At 39.9% G+C, this 6,100-nt stretch overlaps 1 protein-coding gene across 2 annotated transcripts in view; it reads left to right on the top strand.

The window, feature by feature from the left end:
* The first annotated feature begins 4,799 nt into the window (after positions 1-4,799).
* The window catches only part of cabp4 (calcium binding protein 4), a 45,380-nt gene continuing 44,079 nt past the window's right edge, over positions 4,800-6,100 (top strand). For both annotated transcript variants that reach the window (XM_085409861.1, XM_085409862.1), the window contains exons 1-2: positions 4,800-5,193; positions 5,283-5,416. The gene's annotated coding sequence lies outside the window, so the exon portion shown is untranslated. The remainder of the gene's footprint in view (positions 5,194-5,282; positions 5,417-6,100) is intronic.

Genomic DNA, 6,100 nt, shown 5'->3' with positions numbered 1-6,100 from the left:
GTTTGCTCTCCTCTCCCCTCCCTCTCTCCCTTCCCCTTTACTTGTGACGTATGTGCTTAAAATCCACATCAGTCGTTTCCATACTGTGCATATAGTACTGTCACTCACTTTCTCAGCAGTGGGGAGAAATCCGGGTAAAAAGGCAGGCTTGGGAGGGAGAAGTGTTTGTGGGGTTTTGACAGAAAGGGATAGAGAGGGAGAGAGAGTGACAGACAGACAAGAAGAGCAATACATCGGGACAGATGGGGAGACAAACAGACATACAGACAAACACAAGGCAGTAGGAGCAAAGACAAACACACAGAGACGCATATATATATATATATATACATACAGTACATGTGGAGGGAAATGGGTGTGAAAACACTGACTGCACACAATAGGAAACATTACTTTAGGGTGGGAAAAAGGGGGACGGGGGCACTAGCTGAAGGACACAGAAAGGAAATTAAATTCAACGTGTTGACTGAGCTCAACAAAACACACCGCCAACCATTAAATTACACTACCAGATTACTTTGTGTGGGCTATGACTACAGCCAATATCAGACAAGCATATGTGTGTGCGTGTGTGTTTGTCTGCATGTGTCCAATTCAAGAAGAGCTGATAGTAACGGCTGCCACCTGCCACAGTAATAAAATGAATCAAAGGCAGCAACGCATCAGTAGCAGTGGATTTATGTGGGATGTCACTGATGGAAATCAGCGATGGACACAAGGATGAGCAAGAATAGGACTGACTGAGTGCGTTAAACCCTGCAAGTTTATGAGGTTTTTAAAATTAGAGGGCTTATTAGCATTAGAAAACTCCAAATCAGACATGTATGTCGATTTTTGTGTTTTATTTGTTGTGATAATACTTTTTTAACCCCCAAATCCTATTTTCTAAGAGGTTCAACATGCATTTAGACCTGGCAGTCATCCAAATGTATGAAATAGTTTATACTTTTTAGTCATTCAAAGACCTTAAGGCATAAAATGTGAACTGTTTGGTGCAATAAAAATGTTTTATGGTCCTGTTTGGTTACATTATTAAATTATCTTCAAAGCGACTGGTTAGTAAACTTTCTGAAGTGGATTTTAATCAAGTCAAAAGAAAAGAGAATATCTGAAGGAAAAATTAAAGGAAAGATAACATTTTGTAAATGTTAGCATGAGGAGCATTAAGGTCGATGGGACATGCAGCCAATATCAATAAAACACGAGGCTTTGATAGGAGGGGTGAAGAAGGGGCCATCTCCAGTATTCTAAGGAAAAGGGGAGAACAAAGATGGAAAAATGGATATAAAAGAGAAAATATCCAGTCTCAATGAGAAAAATGAGAGTAAACCAATAAACCTGGGTGGCAGCTCTTTGGAATCCCAGCAAAAAGGTTCATGGTTCAAATCCCAGCTGGGGGAGAGTTGGCATGTCCTCTGGTGCTCTGGCTTCCTCCCAGAGTCCAAAGACAAAGTGATTTTAAATTGGCCATGGAAGTGAGCTAGCGATAGTGTATAGCACAAACAACTGCACAAAGACATGAACGCTACATGATGTGTCATGTAGAGTGGGAGCCCATTGGAAGGTTGTTGGTTTGATCCCTGGCTGCAGTCAGCATGCCAAGATATTAAGTTGCTGCAGATGTGTCTGTCGGAGTGTGAATGTTAGATACAAAACACTTGTATAGGCAAGTTGTATAAAGTGCTTTGAGTAGAAAAGTGCTATATAAGAACCAGTCCATTTACCACGGTTAAAATTCGCCTTCAGTCTAAAGAGCTTTGAGAAAAGCATTTTAAAAACGTGAGTATATTTGTTTTGTCTGATATAACTGAGTTTCTTCAGAGACACAAACAGGCTTTTTGCCTTTAAATGACCCGATTTGTTTGAGACACTTATTCCAGCTATGATCTGTATATAAAAAACAGACATAACGTCAGGTCTGAAAAGTCAAGCCAGTGTCTAAGTGTCTTAGCTCTAAATCTTTGTAATGGCCATCAGAGGGCATCTGGTTGTGAGATGAATGAAGCCCAACTGACCCCACTGCTCACTGAATTTATGATCTTATAAAAAATTCCTGATGACATTACAGCCTCAGTAGTTATGCAACAAGTTAAATATGTAATTAAAGTCCTATTCAGATAAAAATACAGAACAAAGCAGGATGTGATTTAGCTTAATTTAGTCTGATTGACGAGTCTCCACCATATAAGCATGCATTCATCGGTTTTCAGTTAGATCCAAGCTTTGTACAAACTAGTGGCTAATATTAGGCTGGCTGCATCCATCATTTATATACAGTCTATGATTACCTCCTATTTCATTGTGATAATCTTGACTGGCAAAAAAACCCCAAGTCATGCTAAGGGTAAAGTGGAGTACTGTGGTCATAGAGCACAAAGTTTATGGTGGATGAGGGGAGCGTCACTGGAGCTGCTGAAAAATTGCTTTCAGGTGGGAGTGCAGCATTTTGACCCTTGTCTAATAATAACAGTGTGTTTATTCTGGCAACCAAGATGACAAGAGTTGTCTGATAGCAGCTCAGCTATTCTCAGAATTACAGAATTACACCTGTCCTATAATTACTAATATATGTAGTAAATGCTGGTCTGAGCTGCACTCAGTGGGTTGGCGTAAACATTAACAATGTCATTTTGCATTGTTAAAAAGTAACAAATGATCAACATCAAGCATATTCAGTTATGTTAATGGTCGGAGGAGAAGAGGGGTAAATGCATGTGGGTGTGTCAGCTCATCCATTTATAGGCAGATTTAGTCTGGGCATGTCATCACTATCAGGATTACCACATCAATATTGCGTTAACAAACCATTACACTGTTTATTCATTAATTTGCAAGAAGAACATGTTGGCTAAATGAGTTGAAATGAGATAAATGATTACTCAGTGTACCGGTGCCAAAATGAACTATTTTTAAATAGGTGCTTTCGACATGCGCCACATGCTTCGAGGGGCTTGAAATTGATTCTCCTACAGTAAACATCTGCCTGAGTTCTGGCTACACAGACACAAAGTCTTCATGGTGTTGGTTTCCACACAGCTACTCAGCCGTCTGGTGAAAATGAAGAAGCATAGGTGAGCAATTTCACTCCACCCACAGCGTCAGTTATTAGAGTGCTCATAGCTGACCTCCAAAACTCTCAGACGCTCTTCATGTGTCTGTGCACTGTAGTCCACCAGGAGGGCTCTTGCAGCATGTTCAGGTCATGGATGAACAATGAACCACAGATTTGTGAGGCACTTTTGCTGAGTTAGTTTAGCAAAACAATTGCAAAAAAAAGTTTTCAATTATCTGAGTGGTGTCTGGAACACCAGGGGGGTTTGTTCTTTTTATTTTTTATTTTTTAAGCTGGACGGTATATAGAGGAACAAGGTTATAGGAGAGCTATATTGGTTGGCTTTTGTAGGTAGTGTATTTAGGCTATTTAGTTGTGTGGCTGGGGGAGGCATTATGTCTGATGTGGTGGTTAGTAATACCAAAGCACCACAGGGGCCAGTCCTGTTTCCATTCCTGTTTACTTTGTACACCTCAGATATCGAGTATATCAGTGATTCATGTCACCTGCAGAGGTACACTGATGACATCGCAGTGGTTGGGTGTGTTAGGGGTGGGCACCAGTTGGAGCACAGGGAGCCGGTGAAGAATTTTGTCAGGCAGAAATCACCTGCTCCTGAATGTCAGACATTCAGAGATGGCGGTTGATTCCCGGAGGGGAAAAAACTACAGGTGAGGAGGTGAGGAGGTTAAATCAGTGTTCATTTGAATGACATACTGAACTGGTGGAGCAACCGTGATGATGTGTACAAGAAGGGGATGAGCAACACACCCTACTTTCCGAGGAAGCTCAGGTCCTTCAGTGTGTGCAGAAAGATGCTTGAGATCTTCCACCTGACTGTGGAGGCGATTTTACTGTTGTCTGCTGGGGGGCAGCATCAGTGGGAGAGAGCTGTGCAGGATCAACAAACTAATTCACAAGCCAGGAGTCATCACTGGCCAGATTCTGGAGGTGTTTGAGTAAGTGAGGACAAGAGGTCACTGAAAAACTGCTCTCCATCATGGATACCTGTCACATCAGCTCCATTCATCACCACACAAGCAGCGGAGCTCATTCTTCCTCAACATTATTCAGTTATTGATGGCATAAAGAATACTTCAGGAAATCATCCATACTGTTATCAACACTGTGTATTAAAGCTTCTTGCTGTTCTATATCTATCTCTCTATACAAAAGGGCTCTAAAGAACCATTTAAATGAAATGTAGGTTACTATATAAGAAAACCTTTATTGAATCATGTCTAAATAACTGAATAATTTTAGGATTTGTGGGGTTTTCTTAAAATCCTGTTCTACACCATTGCAGATGAAGTTTTTTTTCATTTTGTTTGCTCTCCTCAAAGCACTGAAATCATCCATCCAAAACATTAAACAGCCAAAACACAGCCCAGAAACAATGCCTCTGCTACTCTGGATTAATCACAGGCATTGTTTTTCACAGTAACATTTTCCTATGAAAGAAAATGTCTGTGATTTTTACACACTGTATGAGCAAAATGAAGGGAATATAAATGTTTGTGAAACATGAGTACCCTGTATCCAGAATCACTCGATTTGAATGTTATGGCTGTTAAATCTCTGATATCAGCTTTATTTACTTGCATTTCTGTGGCTAGTAGACATCATCAGTGATAAACAGGAAACAACCCAGAATAGGTGTGTGAAGCCTCTGGCTACTTTAATAAGTGCATGCAACATCTCAGGTGAACGTTTCAACCTCACTACTAATTATTTTGATTCTGTAACCCAGTGAGTTTACACGACTCAGTAATGCACTACAACATGTTATTGTTAATTGGGATTTATCATTACTCTGTTAATCACTGAGTTGATCAAAAATAAATCAATAATAAAAGATAAATACTATAAATATAAGAATAAAACCCAAAGAGTATATTTAACACCCCTACTGGTTAGGAAGGAACAAGCCCCGCCTTCCCCTGCTCTGTACCGTCACGTGCTCAGACACAGAGAGAGACGGAGGTGCACGAGACCATCACTGATTTTCACCGCCAAGCTTTTCGCTGGAAAATAACTATTAACTTGATAAATTGAGCAAATATCCATACCGGAGATCTGCATGGACCTTGGAGAAACGGACCTGATTTATTGTGAACATTTCGGACCTTGAAACCATCGCGGTGAGTCAGAAGCTGTTAAGCTAACCTTGAAGCTAAAAAGCTAACAAGAAGTTAACAGGGAATATAATGGCCCGATTTCAATGTTGTAGATCTGCGCGGGAGCGGATGAAGTGGACAAGATCCTCTCTGAGAGTTGAACAAGATCCTCTCTGAGAGTTGAACAAGATCCTCTCTGAGAGTTGAACAAGATCCTCTCTGAGAGTTGAACATTAGAAGTGTGCTGGTGAGTTAAACTGGGACTGGGCGAATCAGGCTAATTGAAAAGCTAACTAGCCTAATGCTCATAGCTGTAGCTGACCACGTTTTCACTGTGGGAGAACACACGGGGTTTCTCACTGAGTTCAGCCATTTTGAGCACTCAGCTTGTGTGCTGATGATGTTCTAGTATTACTTGTTGAATATTAAACGCACTAAAATTAGATGATGGAATAAGTTAATGTTGATCTTAAAGGTCATGAATCTACTTTATTTTGTTACATTTGATGCTCGAGCGGCACTGGATAGATGTCAGTGTGTATTCTTACTGTGCTGATACGTTACCACATACTGTAAAACTACAGCCTGTGGGTTTTTGTATATTCTTTTGGTAATTTTATTCTGTACATTGAGTGTAAATAATATATTGCTTCATTGCTATGCAGTGTAAAGCAATGCTCCTGTAATTCAGTTAAAGGGCAATACTGTAAAAAAATAATCTACCATAGTTTATGGTTTATTTCTGATTTCTGATAGAAATGTGCACCTTGACGATAGAATAAGCTGATTGTGATTTAAAGATTGCATTCATGATTAAGATGCACTGTATAGACTATAGTTAGAAATTAGAATTAATGTTTTGTGCTTGTTTTGTTATAGCACTTACATTATTTACATATGGCCATGTATATCATTAGAGTGTGAACTGAAT

This window comes from Rhamphochromis longiceps, linkage group LG6 (assembly GCF_057381845.1).
Source record: "Rhamphochromis longiceps isolate RC_006_pf linkage group LG6, R_longiceps_female_GT1.1, whole genome shotgun sequence".
Taxonomy (NCBI): Eukaryota; Metazoa; Chordata; class Actinopteri; order Cichliformes; family Cichlidae; genus Rhamphochromis; species Rhamphochromis longiceps.
The sequence above is the reverse complement of the archived record's forward strand: the minus strand, read 5'-3'. Positions and strand labels throughout refer to the sequence as shown.